Below are 22,823 nucleotides of genomic sequence, written 5' to 3' on the forward strand. Positions count from 1 at the left end.
AGAGAGAGAGAGAGAGAGAGAGAGAGAGAGAGAGAGAGAGAGAGAGAATGAGAGCACCAAGGCTTTTTAGTTCTACATGAATACTGGGGAATTGGACTTGGAGACTTACCCACTGAGCGATTTTTCCAGGACAACTTTATTATTATTATCATTATGCTTATGCTTTTCTCTCTGAGTGTTTAAGACCAAACAGGTAGCCAAAATCTAATCAAATACGTACTTTTTAGAGGCAATAGTAGCTCTCCAAGAGAGAATCTAGGGATCAGGGAAGAGCTCTATGGCTCTCTCAATATTGTTATCTATGAGGATGAGTCAGGGATGGACTGACCAAGTGGCTATTTTTGAGAAGCCTGAAGGAACTTTTTCCTGTGTTTTGACTCTCCACTTACAAATTTTACAGTGATTTTTAATCCAGTATCTGGGTCTCCATATCCACCCATATCAAGAATACAGGTGACTTACCAGAGATATAGAACACAGTAGAAGTTCTGTCATCTATTGCAACCTTTTTGACCTCAGAACAAGAGTCGAAATATTGATCTTTTTACCTCCAGTGTCTCCAATTGGCTTTGGCTTCTACATATAGTTATTAAAGCACTTAGAAAGTTACATCAGCAGGGCTGGAGAGATGGCTTAGCAGTTAAGGCACTTGCTTGCAAAGCCAAAGAACCCAAGTTCAATTCCCCAGGATCCACATAAATCAGATGCACAAGGTGGCATGATCATCTGGAGTTTGCTTGCAGCAACTGGAGGCCCTTCTCACTATCTTTCTGTCTCTCCAGTAAATCAATAAAAGTTTTTTTTTTTAAATTTGCACCCCACTGGGCATGGTGGCACACGCCTTCAATCCCAGCACTCAGGAGGCAGAGGTAGGAGGTTCACAAAGAGTTTGGGGCCACTCTGAGACTACATAGTGAATTCCAGATCAGCCTGAACTAGAGTGAGACCCCACCTTGAAAAAAAAATTATACCAGCCTTGAAGAATGGTATGGATATATATCACATCTGATTAGTGAAAGCAATCTATTTAAAGACTGGTACAAAACAGCAGTGCATGGTGGTGTATACCTTTAATCCCAGCACTTGGGAGGCATAGGTAGGAAGATTGACATGAGTTCGAGGCTACTCTGAGAATACATAGTGAATTCCAGTTCAGTGTGGGCTAAAGCGAGACCTTACCTTGAAAAAAAATTTAAAAAAAAAGAATGTCACAAAAGCTTAGAGTTACTCTGTCTAGCAGTTTACTTGTCCTGTGACAGTTAGGCTATGTCTGAAGCATATGAAGGAAGCATGTATTATCATTTTAAGTATCTAACAGTTGTAAGTATAAACAGAGCATGTTAACAGAACTGGAAACCATATTCTTACAAGCAAATCTATATCAATTGATATGGCTTAAAAATTGTACATCAGGAAGAGACAAGACAGAAAATCTTGGAATCTTGTTTGAAAACATCCTTGATTAGTCTGTGTACCTGTGTGGGTACCAATTGCCCAGGGTAGATTGAAAACAGAACATTGCAGCTTGAGACAAATTTTCTCATTAGTAGACCACTTGGGCATGAGGTTGTATCCTAGAGAAGGGTATTTTGCTTGAGAGTTATAAACAATTAACTTGAAGCATCAGAATTGAGAGAATTACTTAAGTAAAACCTTGTCTAAAACTATTTGATTACACATAGCAATAGAACAGAACCTGGTCACTGTTGAACTAAAACAGTTTTACTCTAATATAATCCTTGATAATCTCTTGAGAAGAATACAAAGTTGGACAAGCAATACTCTTGGGTAAATCTTGGATCACAATTGATCTGATGTATGTTAAAGACACTTTAATTAACATAAAGCAATTTTGTGTTATATGTATGACTATTAAAATAGATAAAGCTTAGGCAGGCTATTCCAACATATAACCATTTGTCAGAAGCAGGTAGCTCCAGGGGAATTTGTGGAAGGTGTTAGCTCAGCTAGAAAAAGACATATGGAGTAGACATTCACAGACACAAGTTGCAATGCAAAGCTGGGCAGAGCAGGGCTGAGTTCTTTATTCCAGTCACAGGGTGCTTATAAATGGAGTGTCCACACAGGCTCACTCCATATGGTGATCTCATCTGCATGAGGGTTGCTGATTCATAGTTATATAATAAGTTTTGGTCATTTTTGTATGCTCAGTCAAAAGTCAAGCCAATTAAAGTTGTATGCCCCTACATTATTAAACCATGATAAAATTAACATCAGTGTGCTGAAATTTTAACCTTGACATCAAGTAGTCATATTTTAGCATCTTTAAAAATGGTTTACTTGTACCCACTATTTTGTTGGAAACTTTTAAATCCCTTGTTAGAGTTAAGTTTTGGATCAAAGAATCATTTTAATCTATAAGTTGTTTAACTATAATAGTGGTTACCTCACAGGCAGATTGTACCATCTGAAACAAAATGGAGGAGGAAAGAATAGTCTAGGATCAGGATGTGCCTGATTATGTCCCACATCTTCTAGTGGGGGTGGGCATCCCCCCATATTTGAATTTGGAGAAGAGCATTAGAATTTTTTCCTATCTGCTGCCTACAGGAGCCAGGGGCTGAATTCCCTGCTCGTCTCCCCCCCACCCCATCAAGGGGCACATAGTACAGTCCATATGAATCCCGGAGCAAGGTAGATCTGAGTAAGGATTCCTGTACTCATCCTTGTTCAGCCATCTATCATAGTAAGGTGCCTCCCAGACCTCCATCCCTCCCCCCCCCCCCGCATCATACCAGCATCAGACAGGTAACATGGTTTGTGTTTCTCAAAAGTGAAACAGACTCAAGTAGGGATTTCCGCAGCTCACCCTTGACTTAGTGATCTTCCTGCTCTTAAGTTTTCCTCGCTGGGGTGCGGGGATAGGTTTATTGATATTTTTCTAGGACGTTATTCCCATCTCCCACCTGTAGGACCTTGGACTAGAATACCCTTTTAAAAAATCCCAGAAAATCCATCCTGAAACTTAATTTCTCAAATATCACTATAGATGCTTTGGTTTTATTTAGGTTAGTATTTCATATTAAATCTTTTCCTTTCTTTTACATATAATCTGTCCATATTTAAAATGGGTTTAATATAGACATATTTGTCTTCAATTTGATTTTTTAGCACACTAAATTAATTAATAATTAATTAATATGGGAAGACCCATGCTAATGTGGTCAGTACCATTCCATGGGTGAGATTCCTGGACTGAATTAAAAAAAAAAAAAAAGGTGGACTGAGCATCGGCATTCACCTCCCTCTGCTTCTGGATTGTAAATGCAATGTGACCAAATGCATCAATTCTTGCTGCCATAAGTTCTCCACCATGGTGTACCTTGGAACTATGAGACCAAGTAGATCCTCCTTGGCAGTGACCACTGGGATGACCCAAAAGGCACCACATATAACTGAGAAGTTATAGAGGAGTATTCCACACTGAAATCTCTCTATGATATCTTCAAAGGCTGAGAATCCATTGCAGCAGAGGTAGCAGAAAGAATTTAAGAGCCAAAGGAAGGGTATGACTGCTTACAATTCAATCATTCAGACACAAATTGGCCTCAATATCTATGACCTTAAAGTGCCTAGCACTACCTTCATAAGACCCTAATAATAGGAGGAAAACATGATGACATCAAAATAAAAGAAAGAATAACAGAGAGAGGGAGGGTATATGATGTGAGTGGAGTTGTGAAGGGGAAAGTGGAGAAGGGGAGGGAATTATTATGATTTATTGTCTATAATTATGGACGTTGTCAATAAAAAAGTTAAAAATATATCCTCCCTTCCATAAGTAGCTTTTGTTATGTATTTTGTCACAGCAAGGAAAAAAGTCATAAATGCAGGTAACCTATGGGAAAAGATGATGATACAAACCTCTGTCAATCAGTCTTGTATTTCATAACAATTACCAAAGAGAGTCAATTTATAAACAGAAATGGTTTATTTGGGGTCATAGTTTTAAAACTTTTCACCTATGATTGGTTGGCCTTCTTGCTTTGACAGGAGTACATGGTAGAGCAAAACCTCTCACTCACTGCTAGGAGATGAAAGAAAGAAAAAGGAAAGGGCTGGGATGTTATAATCTCCTTTGGGGGAAGGCCCCTACTAGGCCCCACCAATTAAGGCTTCAAATATACTCTGCATTATATTTTTCTCATCACTTTGATCAACTATCAAAGCAACTTAAGGGATGAAGGTTGATTTTGGCTAACAATTTGAGAGGGTACAGTATACCTTGGTGTGGAAGAAAGGGTTGCAGGAGCAGCTTACAGCTGTCACAGAGGGCGTATGAGGTCACTGGTTACATTATGTCACCAGTCAGGCACAGAGAGCTTGGAGAGGAAATAAAATTGGCTATCAATCTCAAGTTCCACTTTCTATAATCCACTTGTTCAATGTGGGCCTCACCTCATAACAGCACCATTACCTTCCAAAATAGTGTCACCAGTTGAGGACCAGGTGTTAAAAACACGTGAACCTACCTGGTGTGGGAGACAGCACTTGGGAGGCAGAGGTAGCTCGAAGTCATCCTAGGACTACTGAGTGAGCTCCAGGTTAGCCTGGGCTACAGTGAGATCCTACCTAGAGACAAACAAACAAATCCCCACATGAGCCTGTTGAGGACATTTCACATTTTAAACCATAACACCCTCCCCTAAAAAGCACCAAGTTGGGATCAAACCCTTAACATGTAGACCTCTTGTGATAAATAAAATCAAAACTATAACAATATCCTAAACATGACATAAAATTTAAACTGCCTACTAGATCTTCTTGAAAGAAAAATGAATAATGTGACTCAAAGACAGGTACAGCTTATGATTATTCAGTAGAAGCCCAAAATCTGATACCTTCCTAATTAGAGCAGTATCAGGATTCTTTTTTTTTAAGTTATAGTAGTGGTTTATTTAAACAGCCAAGTACTACAGAGTGTTACACAGTGTTCAGTTATTACCCCACAAATGACTAACCAATATGATAGGGTTCCAACAACATGATATGTTAGGTGGTTTCCAGTGACCATCTCAGTCCTACTCTCCTATTCTGTGGAACTGACTTCTTGTTTTCTTGGGTGGTGCAAGACACATTTTACTAAGATGAATTGTATTGTTGGTGGGAACTGTACTACTCCTAAATAACAACAATTTTTTTTTAAGTATGGCTTTCTATATGCCTATGAAAGGTTGCTCAGCCTTAGCACTCTTGGTATCCTGGGCCAGGTCACTCCTTGTTATGAGCGCTTTCCTTGAAGCCTTGGAGGATGCTTAGCAACATTCCTGGGCTCCACTCACTAGACACAAGTGGCACTTCTCCCAAGTTGTGATAGGCTAAAATAGCTACAGATGTAATGTGAAGATTCTTATAGACCAAGGAAACACTGAATATGTATGAAATTTGTACTTTTGGAGCATATGTCATTTAGAATTTTTTAAATATTATTTTATCTTGGAATTTTTCATCTTTAATTAATACTTGCCATTGGAGATAGTTCTGCTTTTGTGACCCTTGGTCAGGATCATTGATTTAATTTAATTCCAGTAACATCATAACAATCACTGTGGCTTGGTAGTTATTCACAGAGAAGACAGAAAAAGAAACAAGGGCTGGGGAGATAGCTTAGCTGTTAAAGTGCTTGCCTGTGAAGCCTAAGGATGCAGGCTCCATTCCCTGGGTCCCATGTAAGCCAGATGCACATGGTGGTGCATGCATCTGGAGTTTGCTTGCAGCGGCAAGTTTTCCTGGCAGACCTATTCTTTCCCTCTATTTCTCTCATTCTCTTTCTCTCAAATAAATAAATATGAAGGTGTGGGGAGGAGTTGGGAGAGGACTCAGTGAATAAAGTGCTTGTCTAACAAAGTATGAGGACCTGAGTAAGTTCCTGAGTGCCCATGTAAAAATTCTGTGGGTGGTGGTACATGCCTGTAATCCCAGCACTGGGGAGGAAGAGATAGGAAATTCCTGGAGCTCACTATGTAACTAGTCCAGTGAGGTCTAGGGCAAGGAGAGAGTGTATCACATACAATTCTGGACTGCGTTCCTAAGGATGACGACTGAGGTGGTCTTCTGATCTCCAGATGCACCCATGTGTACACACATGAATGCACACACGCACACACACACACACACACACACATTAAAAGAAAAGAAGAATGTAGCCGGGTGTGGGAGGAGAAAGCATGGCATGATGAGAAGATGAACATCACCTCTGCCCCAGCAGGTAGAAATCAGCAGCAGCACAGTAAGCCAATCTCTGGCCAGGGGAAGCTGGCTAGAACACCTATAAGCCCACCCCCAACAACATACCTACTCCAGCAGGGCTGTATCCAAAATTGTCACCAGCTGGGCACCAGGCACTGTGATTCCATGTGTTAATTGTGGGCATCTGATTAAAACCACCAAAAAGCCACCATTGCTCTTTGTAAGAATGAAATACCAACACCAGTCAAAGATTAAAAGGGTGATTTGGGGAATGAGCATAGAAAACTGTGAAAAGCTTCAACATACTGCAGGGATCTGGAATGCTACACAGATACACAGGATTTTGTGCAGGTTCAGAAGGAATGAGAGGGCCCCCAGTTGTCCTTGAGGAGAAGAATCCAGAGGTAGTACAACATATTGCTTAAAGCACCTAGTTTCAATGAAAACATTATAAGGCATGCAAGTTAACAGAAAAGTGTAACCTTTTAAAAAAGGGGGATTTTCAGGGCTGGAGAGATTTCTTAATGGTTAAAGCACTTGCCTGCAAAGATTAACAACCCAAGTTCAATTCCCCAGTCCCCACATGAAGAAATGGTGCATACATGTGGCTTTTGTTTGCAATGGAAGAAAGCCCTGGTTTGCCATTTATATCCCCCCTCTCATAAATAAATGAATAAAAAGTTTTAAAAAGCTTTTTCAGAACTGGGAGATGTCTTAGTGGTTAAAGGTACTTACTTAAAAATCCTGTCAGCCCAGGTATAATTACTAGTACCCACATAAGCCACATGCACCACCTCTCTCTCATAAATAAATAAATATATTTAAAGGATTTTTTAAAAGAAGTCTGGAGAAATGAGTTTCCATCATATATACTACATGGTAGATTTAATAGACAGAAAGTTAAAATCAGCCATCATAAATGTGTTCAAGGAACTGAACGAAATACATTCAAAGAATTAAAGTACCACAAAAAAATAAGAATCAATAGACAAAACATGAGAACCAATAAAGACATAAAAGTTATTTCTAAAATTTTAGAAGTTCTAGAGATAAAAAGTACAATAACTAAAATAAAATTTTTACGGGCAGGGCTTAACATCAGATTTGGCCTGTCCCAAAGATCAAAAAAACATGAAACTAAGTCAGTAGATATTATATAGTCTACAATACAGAAGTAAAATATTAAAATATGCAGAGATTCTGAAATATGTGGTACACCATATAAAAATATGCTTGAATATGAGTCTCAGAAAAAGAGGACAAAATATTTCAATAATATCCCTAAAATCACTAAAGTTGGTAGAAAAAGTAATATGCTCAGTAAGCTGAAGTACTCTATAATCCAAAGAAGTCCCCACCTAGATTTATCATAGTCAAATTGTCAAAAGCCAAAAAGAATCTTTAGCAATAAAAAAATGACTCCTGATATTCATGTTAGTCTGACTAAGACTAGCAGTTGAATTCCCACTGGAAACAATAGAGACCAGTAGGCAGTAAGAAGAGAAATAGAAAATACTGAAAGAAGGAATCAAAATACAACCTGTCAACCAAGAAATCTCTTTCTAGTCATACTATCCATCACCAATGGAAGTAAAATAAAAAATACATTCCCAAATAAACAGACAGAAAACTTGTTGCCAGCAAGACTGCCTCACAAAAAATAGTAAATAAAACTCTTCAGGTTACAAGCCAAGCATACCAGATGGTAATCTGAAGATACATGAAGAAATAAAAAGCATGGACAAAGTTAACTCACTTGCTAAATATAAATATAGTATAAATATTCATTTTTACTTATTCCTTTCTATGGTAAATGTGTCCTCTCAAAAAAATCAGGAGTTAAAATTTAATGGTTTGAAAGTTAGGCGTGGTGGTGCATGCCTTTAATCCCAGCACTCGGGAGGATCACCTTGAGTCTGAGGCCACCCTGAGACGATATAGTGAATTCCAGATCAGCCTGAGCTAGAGTAAGACACTACCTTAAAATACAAAGAAAAAATATAATGGTTTGCCAGGACTTTATTGTATGCCTGCAATCCCAGCACTTGGAAGGTGGAGGCAGGGGTATGACAAGTTCCAGGCCGCCCAGGTTACAAAGTGAAGACTTGTCTCAAAAATGAATAAACAGGGCTGGAGAGATTGCTAAGTGGTTAAGGTGCTTGCCTGCAAAGTGTAAGGACCCTATTTCTGTTTCCCCAGTAACCATGTCAAGCCAGATGCACAAGGAGGTAATTGCAGTTGGAGTTCATTTACAGTGGCTGGAGGCCCTGATAGGCCTATTCTCCTCTCTCTATCTGTTTCTTTCTCTCTCGCACACTCTCAAATAAACAAATAATATTTTTAAATGAACAAACAGCAAAAAAAAAAAAAAATACTCAAACAATCTCAATGGTAAAGCCTTTGGCCCAGGCTTGACTCCTCAGTACTCTCTGGAAGCCAGATGCACAAAGTAGTGCATTTCTGGAGTTTGTTTGCTGTAGCAAGAGGCCCTGGGGCCCATTCTCCCTCTCTCTCTCCCTCTCCCTCTCTCTCTCCCTCTCCCTCTCTCTCTCTCTCTCTCTCTCTCTCTCTCTCTCTCTCTCTCTCTCTCTCTCTCACCCCTTCTTTCTTTCTCTCTTTCTCATTACAAATAAATAAAAAAGATGTTGGATCTTGGGCTGGAGAGGTTGCTCAGTGGTTAAAGATGCTTGATTGCAAAGCCTAATGGCCTGGGTTTGGTTCCACAGTACCCACATAAAGTCAGATGCACAAACTGTCCCATGTGCCTGGAGTTCATTTGCAGCAGCAGGAGCCCTGGTGCATCATTCTCTCTCTACTTCTCTCTGCTACTCTCTCTCTCTCTCTCTCTCTCTCTCTCTCTCTCAAATAAATAAACATTAAAAATGTTGAGCCTTGGGCTGGAGAGATGGCTTAGCGGTTAAGTGCTTGCCTGTGAAGCCTAAGGACCCCGGTTCGAGGCTCGGTTCCCCAGGTCCCACGTTAGCCAGATGCACAAGGGGGCGCACGCGTCTGGAGTTCGTTTGCAGAGGCTGGAGGCCCTGGCGTGCCCATTCTCTCTCTCTCTCCCTCTATCTGTCTTTCTCTCTGTGTCTGACGCTCTCAAATAAATAAATAAATAAATAAATAAATAAATAAATAAATAAATAAATAAAATTTTTTAAAAATGTTGAGCCTTTAAGAGACTTAGTCCTCAAGTTCTCCTTGTGGGCCACCATAAAAAGTGCCTTCTATTGTGAACAGGCCCTTCAAAGAGGCCTAATATAATACTTATTTCACTTGCTCTATTACTCCTCTGTTGTCTGTCATGTGAGGATACAGTGTTTGCCTTTGTGGAAGATGCACCCTCACCAGGCATCTAAACCTGCTAATCTTTCATCTTGAACTTTTCAGCCTCAATAGCTATGAGAAAAAAACAAAACTTATAAAATCTAAATTCCTCAGTATTAACTATTTTGTTAGAGCAGCACGAAAACAAACAAAAACTTTGTTAACAAAGAAGTAGGATGTTGCTAGACAAATATCCAAAAGTTTTCAAATAGTGTTGGAATTGGGTAGAGGCTGAAAAAGTAAATCAGGGTTTGAATGTTGATAATTCCCAAGTTTATGTTGAACTTTAATTGCCTTTGTTACAGGATTAATGTATGTGGCCATTAAGAGGGATTGGCTCAGGAGAATTGTACAGCCATAAATGTTTTTGCAATGCTATGAATCAAACGCAGGGACTCACTCATGCTCCATCATGAGTGGGTTAATGCCATTATCCCAGGAATGAGTTCCTTGTTGTGGGATTAGATTCCTTAGGAAAGGAAGAACTCAGCTTCGTTTTGTCTGTATGTCATCCTCACCTCCCCTTTTGGTTTCCTCCTTGGAATACAGTAGGAAGAAGAACCTTAGCAGGTGCCATTCCCTTTACCCTGATCTTCCAAGTTTCTAGAACTGTAAGAAAATAATTTTTCTTCTTTATAAATTATTCAATTTGTGGTATATTGTTATAAAAGCACAAATCAAACTAAGGAGTAGTTTTGAAGTATGGGCTGGAGAAAGGGTGTTTGTCCTGAGTGGAGCAGTAAGGGCAGTTCTGGCGAGGGCTCACAAGCAGGGCAGAGCTATAGGGAAGACCTGTCTCCTTAATGATTACCTCAGTGGCTGTGACCCAAATGCTGGGGGAAATATCAACAGTAAGACTGCTCTGCTGAGGTCTGCGACAAAAATGAGGAAAAAGTTATTGGAAACTGAGAGAAAGGCTATCCTTGTTGCAAAGTGGCAAAGAACTTGGATGAATCACATCCATGTCCTAGGACTTTGGGAAAGAGAACTTAAGAGCAGTGAAGTAGAATGTCTGCTGGGAGAAATCTCTGAGATGCTGTATTCAGAGTGCTGTATGGCTTCTCTTAATGGCAAAATAGAAGAAGAAGGGTAATTTAAAGGTAGAATTTATAATTAAAAGGGAAGCTGACATAAAGATTGAGTAAATTCTCAGCCTTACTGTGTTAAGAATAAGGAATCAGAGCTGGGCATGGTGGCGCACGCCTTTAATCCCAGCACTCAGGAGGCAGAGGTAGGAGGATCGCTGTGAGTTCAAGACCACCCTGAGACTACAGAGTGAATTCCAGGTCAGCCTGGGCTAGAGTGAAACCCTACTTTGGAAAACCAAAAAAACAATAAAAATAAGGAATTAAATCATTAGAAGAATAAAACCAAGTGTATGTGTGGACAAAAAGAATGAGCTACATTCTCTTAGAAATGCTCACACAAGCTTCCCACCTCAGAGTGCCTATAGAGGTATATCGTCCAACAGAGAAGATCTGCTTATTAAATAGAATCTGGAGAGATGGCTTAGTGGTTAATGTGCTTGTCTGAAGCATCAAAGAACTCAGGTTTCATTCCCCAGTGTCCACGTAAGCCAGATGCACAACATGGCTCATGCATGTGGAGTTTGTTTGCGGTGGCTGGAGGCCCTGGCCCAATCTCTCTCTCAAATAAATAAATTAGTATAAAACAGAATATGGTCATGATAGATGAAAGGTACATCATATATAAACTTCTCTTTTGGTCTGGAACAATGTGTCACATTCTCTCTCTTTTCTTTCTTTCTTTTTTGTTGGGGAGGGGGAGGTTTGAAGTAGGGCCTTGCTCTAGCCCAGGCTAACCTGGTATTCATCATATGGCCCCACGCTGGCCTCAAACTCACAGCGATCTGCCAACCTATGCTTCATGAGTGCTGGGATTAAAGGCATGCACCACCATACATTTTCTAGAACTGTGTTAGAAATATTCCAGTGATGGAGCTTCTTTCTTCATACTCCATTTAGGCTGTGATGGGTTAATACTGATTGTCAGATTGACTGGATCTAGGATTACTTAGGAAACAGACCTCAGGACACATCTATGAAAATTTTTAGATTAGGTTAATTGCACCCCAAAAGTGGGCAGTGCTATTCTGTAGCTAGGATCCAAAACTGAATAAAAAAGAGAAAGTGAGGGCTGGAGGGAATGCTTAATGGTTAAGGTATTTGCTTGAGAAGTCAAAGGACCCAGGTTCAATTCCCCATGTCCCACATAAGCCAGATTCCCAAGGAGCACATGTGTCTGCAGTTCGTTTTCAGTGGCTAGAGGTCCTGCCATTCCCATTCACAGTCTCTCTCTCTCTCTCTCTCTCTCTCTCTCTCTCTCTCTCTCTCTCTCTCTCTCTCTCTCTCTCCTTCCAAATAAACTCTAAAAACAAAGAAAAGGAGAAAGTGAACTGCACCAACGTTCATATTTCTCTGCTTCCTCAAGACCCTGTGGTCATGTCTTCCCCCAACTTCCCTTGAAATTTAAGTCAAAAAAAGAAAAATCGCTTTCTCTTCAAGTTGCTTTTTTCAGGTATTTTGTGATAGCAATGGGAAAAGTAACTAAAATCTAGGCCTATATCAAACAATATGAATATCTACTTATAAAACAATCTATCTATTCTAGATGACTGGGACATGGTATTTAAACGTCCCTCATTAAATGGAAGAATGTACCATAGTCTCACCTATAGCTCTAACAGCATTTTAGAAACAAAGCAAAGCAAGTGTATGGACAAATGACCATTGGAGATTAGTATGGATAGAAGGAAGCCAAATGATACATGCTCATGAAGACAATGGGAGAAGGTATTTCAGAGAACTTTGACACTGGTTCTTATTGAAACCCAGGGTGTCAGAGAGGCAGAGGAGGTTCAGTGGATGGGGGCCAGGGTACTTACAATACCCAGTCTTAGGTATTTTGCTATAGCAGCACAATTGGACTAAAACATTCCTTTAACTGGGCTGAATGTATAACATAAGAAAGTTATAGCCAGGTGTGGTGGCACACGTGTTTAATCCCAGCACTCAGGTGGCAGAGGTAGAATGATCACTGTGAGTTCCAGGCCACCGTGAGAATACAGAGTGAATTGCAGGTCAGCCTGGGCTAGACTGAGACCTTACCTTGAAAAAAATATAAAAAGCAATACTGGCTGGACTGATAATGTATAAATGTATAATGTACAAAGCAATGCTTTGTGTGATAATGTTACAAAGGAGTGAAAATTAAGAGCAGGATATTGGACAAAATTTCTTGTACATAAATGAAATTAAAATGTAGTAATCTGAAATTGTATTAGTTAGGATATAGACTGTAGTCCCTAGAGCATCCTCTAATAAAATCACTTCAAAAATGTGTAGTTAAAATAGGAATTTGGCCAAACATGGTGGCACACGCCTTTAATTTTACCACACAGGAGGCAGAGGCGGGAGGATTGGCATGAATTGGAGGCCACCCTGAGACTGAAGACCCAGGCTCAATTCTTCAGTACCCATATAAAGCCAGATGCACAAAAGGGTGCATGCATCTGCATCTGGTGTTAATTTGCAGCAGCTGGAGGTCCTGGCATGCCCATGTCCCCAAACTGTATTTCTTTTCTCTATCTCTGCTTGCAAATACATAAGTACATAAAATATTGAAAACATAGGAATTGGAATGGCACATTAAATAATATCTGTTTAACAATAAAACAAAAGATAGCAATAATGTGAAGAAACAATGGAACACAGAATCATGAGAAATACAGAAAATCCAAAGCACCATAAAGATGAAAATAATCCATATAATAAATATATTACATACTCAAGCTCAAACCAGAGACTTTTACACTGTTTTTAGAAACAGGATTCGGCTACATGCTGTCAGCAGGGAATATAACTTAAATTTTAAATAGGTTGAGTGTATGGTTTCAGTATGAAAGGTACTCCACAGGCTCTTGTGTTTGAACACCTAGTCCCCAGCTGGCATGCTATTTTGGGAGGTTATGGAACCTTTGAGGCATAGGACACAGCTGGTGGATGTCAGGCACTAGGAGAGGGCCTTTGGTGGTCATACCCACCTCTGGTTCCTGTCTAGCTTCCTGTCTCACAGTCTTGCCACCATGTGAGAAGCAGCATGTGCATGTTCCTGCTGCCATGGAGTACTTTCCACCATGTCTTCTCTGCTAGGATGGACGGAAGTGCCATGAAACCAAGAGCCCATGTCAACCTTTCCCTTTAAATTGTTCTGCTAAGTAGTGTGTCACAGTAAAAAGGAACAAAAACAGTATAGAATGTTGAGCAAATGGGTGAACTTTTAAGATAAATATTGTTACTAGAGACAAAATAGGATATTTTAGGACAAAGGGTTCATTGGTCAAATACACATAACAATTAAGCCCCAAAATACTCATGACAAAGGAGAAATAGAAAACATTTGGAAGCTTTCATACTTTGCTCTCTTTTACTGATAGAAGAACTGAAGAAAATCAGTTAACACATAGAAAACTTGAACTTTGCTATCTACTAACTCAAGATAGAAACCATTTCAGGCCGTAAACTAATCTCAATAACTTTAAAAGGTTAAGAATCATACAAAGATGGAGCCCTGCTATAGTACAGGTATGTAACATGTGAGCATACATTGTGTTAACTTTTTTTCAGGAGATATAAAGAAACAGGAACTTCCTCCAGACAGGGCTTTAATGAAAAACCACTGTCATAATTCCACTCATGTCTAGCTTAGTGAACCACTGAGTTTATTTGGGCTTAATTACCAGGGCATGGGTGAGAGGTTTCTTACAGAAGCATAGGGAACCCCCACATAGCTATCTCACCAAAACTTCTTACCCCAGTATTGAAGGTAACTTTCCCCATGGTTTATAGGTGGAGCCCCTTCTTCAATTAATCTCCTACCCTCTATGGACTCTAACATCTCCTAAGACCACCTGCAACTAGGGAAGTAGTACATATAGCCAGGAGAGAAATGCAGTCGGAGTGGAGTGATGGGACACTCAGGTGAGCATCCAATTACCATATCTACTCACACCTATGAAGGAACATGTAATAGGTCTGATCTTTCAGCTTGCATGTGCGTAATCACACCGGTTTTGATTAAGCTGGTAATTGTTACTATGCCCAGAGGATAGCATTCCACAATATTCCACTCCTCCTTTTGGCTCTTAAATTATTCCCATCCCCTTTTCCATGATGTTCCCTGAGATTTAGGGGGAGTAATAAAGACAAGTGGTTATTTTCTTCCATTTGTGACAGAACATTGGGCCACTATGCTATAGTAACAGTTATTTATACTTCAGCAGCTTGATTGATTGAAAGCTTTTGTAATAACCACCACTCACTGAAAAAAGAAGCTTCTCTGACCAAGGCTAAAAACAATAATAATCTATGGGCATAAACATAAATATTAGAAGGTAATTTGATAGGTGGATTATATCAATTTAGCAAAACAACAGCAGTGGCTTTTACACTAGGACTTAAGAACTGCCCAGCCACAGGCTTTTAAAAGACAGAAATTATCTCCTGTGGAGTGAGCTTTAAATACCATCAGAAAGTAGTTTTTGGCATCCATAACAGTTGTACCACTATTGTACCAGTGGGTATATTTGGTTGGCATGCTGATAGTGCAGCATACAAGGTCCACACCTAAGTAGAACCATTGGTGACAATCCCTTTTCAGTAGTCTGCATAGAACCATCTAACACAATAAAAACTAGACAACCAGGAGGAAGCTGCCATCTCAGTCATGATTTCTACATGTCCTGCATCCAAAGCACATAGTATCTTCAGCAATGCGGTCTTATTTACCTGCTTGTCAGCCACAGGGCTCCAGGCCAGTGCCATGGTCATGCTTCTCCATAGGCAAAACCTGGATACTTAAAAGGCCCCAGCTCTCCTACTTCATAACTCTCATGCCCCACCATAGGATCAAGCAAAGCTACATACCAGTGTCAAGGCACCTGCTGGATTCACTTCCTTAACACTTTTGTTAACAGAGTGCTATCTGTCCCAGTGAACTTGTGCATCACATATCACCTCTGTTCTGCTCAGTTCTGTCACTATCATTTCTATCTCCTCACTGTTCAATTAGTCCCATAGGCTCTAAGGGCTGAGGTCCCAGGGGAGACTATTTAGCACAAATCTAAATTTGTACTTTCTTTTCCTTTTGTTCCCCCAGCCATAAGAATCAGCAATCTAGTACCTCCATAGCATTTTCTACTTTATCCAATTTACGCACCAAAGCAGGGGCTTACATAGGGGATGCCACCTGTGACAGTTAAGTTCTGTTGTCAATTTGATCAGATTAGGGGACTGGCTGAGGTAATCAACACCCCATGAGAATCAACTGAGAGACATGCCTCTTGAATAGGTCTGTGTTTCCGGGAAGGATTGATGGAGGGAAGAAAACTTCTCCCAGAGGGCAGCTCTTCTAGTTGGTGAAGTATATATAAAGACCTTACTTGTTGCACACATCTACCTGGTTGCTGCTATCTTTTGTGGATATTGGAACCAAGCTTCTTCAACCTTGCAATGTAGACTAAAGATGGGTGGCTTTTTAGGAATCCTTTGGGACTTCAGTGCCAGAATGACACTGCTCAAGCCTCCAGCCTCAGGGACTGACCAAGCTACCAGGATCTTAGACTTGATCTCAATGCTATAAATAGCTATTTTGGGGCTACCTAGCTTATGACCTATAATTGCCTGTATAATATGTATTCAATCTATTGGTTCTGTTCTGCTAGAGAACCCTGGTTAATACACAAACTGCATGCTTTTTTCTCATAATTGTCCCTTAGGTAGCACGTCCTCTTTAGGCAGACAGCTGAGCCTCAGGTGCTTGTCTCATCATCCACAGCAGAAGTGAGGCAAGCTCTGCTGAAGCTCCCTAACAATCCTGTTCTTCTTTCGCTTTCAGAGACGGCAATATACTCTCTGGTCTACTAGCTATTCTTGGGGTGTCCCTGTACTCCCTCGGCAGACCACATTTCTCAAGGAGGAATGCCCTTCTATACCACATGGAGTACAGTCACATTGGGATTGCCCCTGCAGATGCCCCATTCTCAGATGGCTTCACTTTCATATCTCATCATCCACTACAAAGATGATGTGAGTTCTCCTCCCAAATTCATCTTTGGTCCTGTCATATCCTTGTTTAGATGCCAAATGATGTGTGAACGTTTCTTCAGAAGCCAAGAACAAACTTATGCTCCCCTCAAATGGGGCACCAATGGGAGAACATAATAATGTCACTTAACCCTAGTTACGCAAACCAATAAGTTCATTTGGACTTACTTAGAGTAGTGTGAGTAACACCAAGCCAGCTGTCTCACCAAAAAGTCTCACCCCAGCATGGATGATGAGTTCCCCATGGCTGCATAGGTGTATTCATTCCCCCCTTCAGCTTACCTTCCACCTCCATATACTCTAGCATTACGTTTTATAATATAATATATTATTTATTTATTTATGGAGAGACAATGGGTGTGGCAGGGACTCTAGCCACTGCAAATGAACTCCAAATGCAAGCACCACCATGAGCATCTGGCATACATGAATATTGGGGAATTGCATCTGGTTCCTTAGGCTTTTCAGGCAAGCACCATAACCACTAAGCCATTTCTCCAGCCCCCCAGCACTTCTTAAAATAACATTCAACTGGAACAGAATTACATATAGCAGAGAGTGGCTAGAACCTCAGGTGAAGATCTACTGACTTCCGTATACCCTTTCTGTGAGCGAACATCAAAAGGCCCAGTCTTGAGGTGCTCCTGTGGATAATCATAGCTGCTCTGATCAAGATGGTAATAATGCTTGGAGGACAGTGTTTTACCACAGCTTCAAAGATAGCAACAATCTTAGTGAACAGCCATCTTAAAGTTAAGGAAAAAGATGAGGAACAAATCCGTAGAAGTTAAGAAGCTGGGGCACTTACTACTCATGAACCATGTTTATCCTCAACTGATGATCTATTATTTTACTGAGAACATATAGGGAATCAGAAGAAAACTTCCCTCCTTCGTCATATTTTCCTGAATTATGGATCATTTGTGCCAGAACACAATAGCATCAGTTTTCTCAAATCCTCAAAGATGTTCATTTGTTCCTAGAGAGCACTTCTGCAGACATTGCTCTAATTACTATTGATTGCTAAGGTTGTTGTACAAATCTAAAGCATTCTTTATCTGATGGAAGACATCATTCAATTTTTTTGGTAATTAAAAGTTAGGTTGTTATGAACTTTTTTCTCTCAGAGTAAGGTCATACTCTAGCCCAGGTTGACCTGGAACTCACTCTGTAGTCCCAAACTGGCTTTGAACTCACAGCAATCTTCCTACCTCTGCCTCCCAAGTGGTAGGCTTAAAGGGATATGCTACCATGCCAGGCTTGTTATGAACTTTTATGTGCAATTTTAAATTTATTATTTATTTGAAAGGAGATAGAGTAAAAGAGAGAGAATGGGCATTCCAGTGCCTCTTGCCACTGCAAATGAACTCCAGATTCATGTGCCACTTTGTTCATCTGGCTTTATGTGGGTACCGGGGAATAGAAACCAGATGTCAGGCTTTGCAAACAAGTGCCTTTAACCACTTATCCAACTATCCAGCCCCTTATTCACATTTTTGTGTGAAAGTAAGTTCACATTTCCTTAGAGGATACACCTATGAGTGATTTCAGTGGATATTTGTTTAGGTTTAAAACGAAGTGTCAAAAACATGAGAAAAGCATGGAGAACTTAATATCAATGAGAAGACTAGAGCTGAACTTTAGATTTGGTGATTACATTAGGTTAGATTAAAAGACCAGGGAGAAATCAGGATTTTGTAATACCCTGAAAATGAAGGTAGAATGTTGCTTCAAGAAAGTGGATGGGGGCTGGAAGGATGACATAGCAGTGACGGTGTTTGCCTGTAAAGCCAAAGGACTCAGGCTTGATTCCCCAGGACCCACATAAGCCAGATGAAGAAGGTGGCACATATATCTGGAGTTCATTTACAGCAGCTAGAGACCCTGGTACGCCCATTCTCTCTCCCTCTTTCACTCTGTCAAATAAATAAATAAAAATAAAATATATTGTTTTCAAAAAGATGGTGGGTGGGCTGGAGAGATGGCTTAGTGATTAATCGCTTGCCTATGAAGCCTAAGGACCCCGGTTGGAGGCTCAATTCCCCAGGACCCACGTTAGCCAGATGCACAAGGGGGCGCACGTGTCTGGAGTTTGTTTGCTGGAAGTCCTGGCATGCCCATTCTCTCTCTCTCTCTCTCTCTGCCTCTTTCTCTCTCTCTGTCTGTTGCTCTCAGATAAATAGATAAAATAAACAAAAAAATTTAAAAGATGGTGGGTGGACCCCAGGTGTAAACCTAAGAAGCTATAGCCATTTTTTTTTACAAAAATAATAAAACATTTCACTGGAGGAAAGACAGTCTGTTTAACAAATGGTACTGGAAAAACTGGATAGCAATATGTAGATGGATGTAGATGGATGGAAATATATCCTTATCTCTCTCCATGTACAAGAATGGACTCCAGATGGGTCCAAGACCTTAATATCCAACCTGGAACTCTGAAACTGCTGGAGGAAAAAGTGGGGGAAATACTTTAACATACAGACATAGGCTAGGACTTTGTGGATAGAACCCCAGTCATTCAGCAATAAGTAATTAACCATTGGGACCTCATTGAACTTATAAGACTTATGTACAGGGCTGGAAGATGGCTCTGTGGTTAAGATGCTTGCCTACAAAGCCTGAGGACATGGGTTTGACTCCCCAGCACCCACAATAAGCCAGATGCACAAGGTGGTGCATGTGTCTGCTTGTTTGCAGTGGCAGAAGGCCCTAACATGCCCATTCTCTCCTTCTCTCTAACAAATGAATAAATAAATAAAATATTTTTAAAACACAAATCATATGTACTGCAAAGGAGACTGAATGGAACCAAAAGGCAACATAGAGAATGGGAGAAAATCTTTGTCAGGTATACATCTGATAGAGAATTAATATCTAGGATACAGAAAGAATTCAACAAACTAAACACTAACAAATAAACTATCCCAACCAGAAATGGACTATGGGGTAGAGGGATTCCTTAGCAGTCAAGGCACTTACCTGCAAAGCCAAAGGACCCGGGTTCAATTCCCCAGAACCCACGTAGGCCACATGTACAAGGTGGCACGTGCATGTGGAGTTTGTTTGCAGCAGCTGGGGGCCATGATGTGCCCATTCTCTGACTCTCATTCTATCTGCCTCTTTCTCTTTCTCCCAAATAAATAAAAAAATATTTTTTAAATGGACTATGGAGCTGAAAAGAGAGTTCTCAAAAGAAAAAAAAAACCATATAAATATCCAATAAATATCTAAAAATATGTTCTGCATCCTTAGTCATCAGGGAAATGCAAATTAAAATTACTTTGAGATTCCATCTCACTCCTGTCAGAATGGTTATTCTCAAGAAATCAAATGACGATAAATGCTGGCAAAGATGTGTGGAAAGAGGAACGCTTCTCCATTGTTGGTGGAAATATCACTTTGTACAGCCATTGTGGAAATTGGGTTGGAAGTCCCTGAAACAGCCAAAAGTACACTTACCATATGATCCATCTATACCACTCTTTGGTAAGGACTCTACCTATTACAATAGAGATACTTGCTAATTCATGTTTATTGCTTCTCTATTCAGAATACTTAAGAAATGCAATCAACCTAGATGCCCATGAAGTGATGAATGGATACTAAAGATGTGGTACACACGCACAATGGAATTTTATACAGCCATTAAGAAAAAAGAAATTTGCTGGGAAATGGATGGGTCTGGAAAATATTATGCTAAGTGAGGTAACATGGGCTCAGAACATCAAATGGAAGGGGGAAAAGAGAGGGTTGTGGGAGGGGAGTATAATTATGGTATCATGTTCATTTAAATTTTTGGGAGTTGTCAATAAAAAGATTTTTAGAAGGTGTATGTGGCCATTAATGACAAATGATACTGCAAGGCCAAGTATAGTAAGTGTGATGGTTTGAATAAGATGTTTCCCATAAACTCCTGTGCTGTGAATGTTTGGTCCCCCGATGGAGGCAATTTGTGAGTTTGAGCTTTGCTGGAGGACGTGTGTTTCTTGGGGTGGGCATTGCAGTGCTATATCTCAGCTTCCTCCTTTCCAGAGATCAGCTTACTCTTGATGCTGTTTTCCACCTGCTTTTTCAAGGGATGATGTTCAGCCTTTGCTCGTGCCATGACTTGTTTTTTGTTTGTTTGTTTGTTTGTTTGTTTTGTGTGTTTGCTTGTTTTTGTTTTTGCCACCATGAAGCTTTCCCTTGAGATTATAAGCCAAAATAAACCTTTCCTCCCTTAAGCTTCTTTTAGTCAGGTGTTTGTCCCAGCAATACAAAGTTTACTACAACAATAAGGATGGAGAAAAAGTTACCAAGTTAGTTGGTTATTGGCTGAGCCTGGGTCCTCTAAGGAACAGATACTATAAAAATATTGGAAAAGAAACAGGGGAAGGAGACATGGCTCAGATGTTCAAGACACTTCCTTGCAAAGCCTGACCACCTGGGTTTGATTCCCAGTACCCATGTTAAACCAGATATACACAGTAGCACATGTGTCTGGAGTTTGTTTACAGTGGCAAGTGACCCTGTGGGGCCCATACTCACCCTCTATCTGTCTGCCTCTTTCTCTTTCTGTCTCAAATAAGTAAAAACATACACACACACACACACACACACACACACACACACTTTTTTTTTTTTTTTGATTTTTCGAGGTAGAGTCTCCCTCTGGTCCAGGCTGACCTGGAATTAACTCTATAGTCTCAGGGTGGCCTTGAACTCATGGTGATCCTCCTACGACTGCCTCACGAGTGCTGGGATTAAAGGTATGTCCCACCACGCCTGGCTCTAAAAAAACATTATTTTTATTTATGTATTTGAGAGAGAGAAAGAAGTAAATAGAGAGAGACAGAGAGAGAGAAAGTAAATGGGTGTGCCAGGACCTCTAGAAACTGAAAATGAACACCATATGTATACCATTGTGTGCAACTGGTTTACATGGGTCTTGGAGATTTGAGCCTTGGTCCTTTGGATTTGCAGGCAAGTGCCTTAACCACTAAACCATCCCTCCAGTCTGTCTGTCTGTCTATCTATCTATCTATCTATCTATCTATCTATCTATCTATCTATCTATATATCTATGTGAATATATATATATGTATGTATGTATGTATGTATGTATGTATGTATGTATGTATATTTCAAGGTAGAGTCACACTCTACCTCAGGCTCACCTGGAATTCACTATGAAATCTCAGGATGGCCTTGAACTCATGGCGATTCTCCTACCTCTGCTTCCCAAGCGCTGGGAATAAAGGTGTGCACCACCATGTCAGGCTCCAAAATACATTTTTTAAAAGAATCATACTTGGGGACTTCTGGTTAAGATGGCAGCATAGGAACCACCCCAAAGCAGCCTAGGAGAGAAAAAGCCAAAGAAAATGCAGCAAACTACACACTTTTACTAAAAAGTGAGGTGTACAAGAAATAAAAATGGCAGCAGAGAAGTAGGAGACATCCAGAGCCCACATAGGCAGGCCGTAGCAGCTCCGGCAGCAGCAGCAGAAACGGTGGTGCAAGCCACGGCTCCGGCTCCAGGAGCAACAGCAGCAGCTCCGAAACCAGCAACAGCAGCTCCAGCAACGGCTGATCCAGCAGCGGCAGTAACAGCTCCAGTAGCAGCAGCGGCAGCAGCTACAGCAGTAGAAGATCCAGCAGCGGCAGCTTCAGCAGCAGCAGTGCTGGGTCCACCAGCAGCAGCTTCAGCAGCAGCAGCAGCAGATCCAACAGTGGCATTGCCAGTCTGCAGGGCCACAGTTGCCAGGGTCAGTTTGCCCCACAGGAAAAGCCAGTGCCCATCTCCAGAAAAGAGAACAGCAGTCCAGTGACCCAGCCAGCCTACTTAACTGAGACCAAAATCATCCTAAAAGGTGACTGGGATTGCACCAGGGAAGGGTCTCACGTGGTCACAAGCTGACTTGGATCCATCAAAGACCAGAAATCTTAACCTCTTTGTTGATAGAAGATCTGGTTGTTATAATAATTACTATTGCATAAATATTTGATACAGATTTTGATTGAATGTGTACAGTTTTTAGTTAAATTTTAGAATTTTATTCCACTAAGCCTACTTGAATACTCCCATAGCAGGCAAGCTCAACCCCTAGGAACACCTTTGTAGATACTGTGAGAGTCTTAAGAGCCACACCTAACACCTTAAGTTCCTACCCTGAAGAT

Source organism: Jaculus jaculus, chromosome X (genome assembly GCF_020740685.1).
Source record: "Jaculus jaculus isolate mJacJac1 chromosome X, mJacJac1.mat.Y.cur, whole genome shotgun sequence".
Taxonomy (NCBI): Eukaryota; Metazoa; Chordata; class Mammalia; order Rodentia; family Dipodidae; genus Jaculus; species Jaculus jaculus.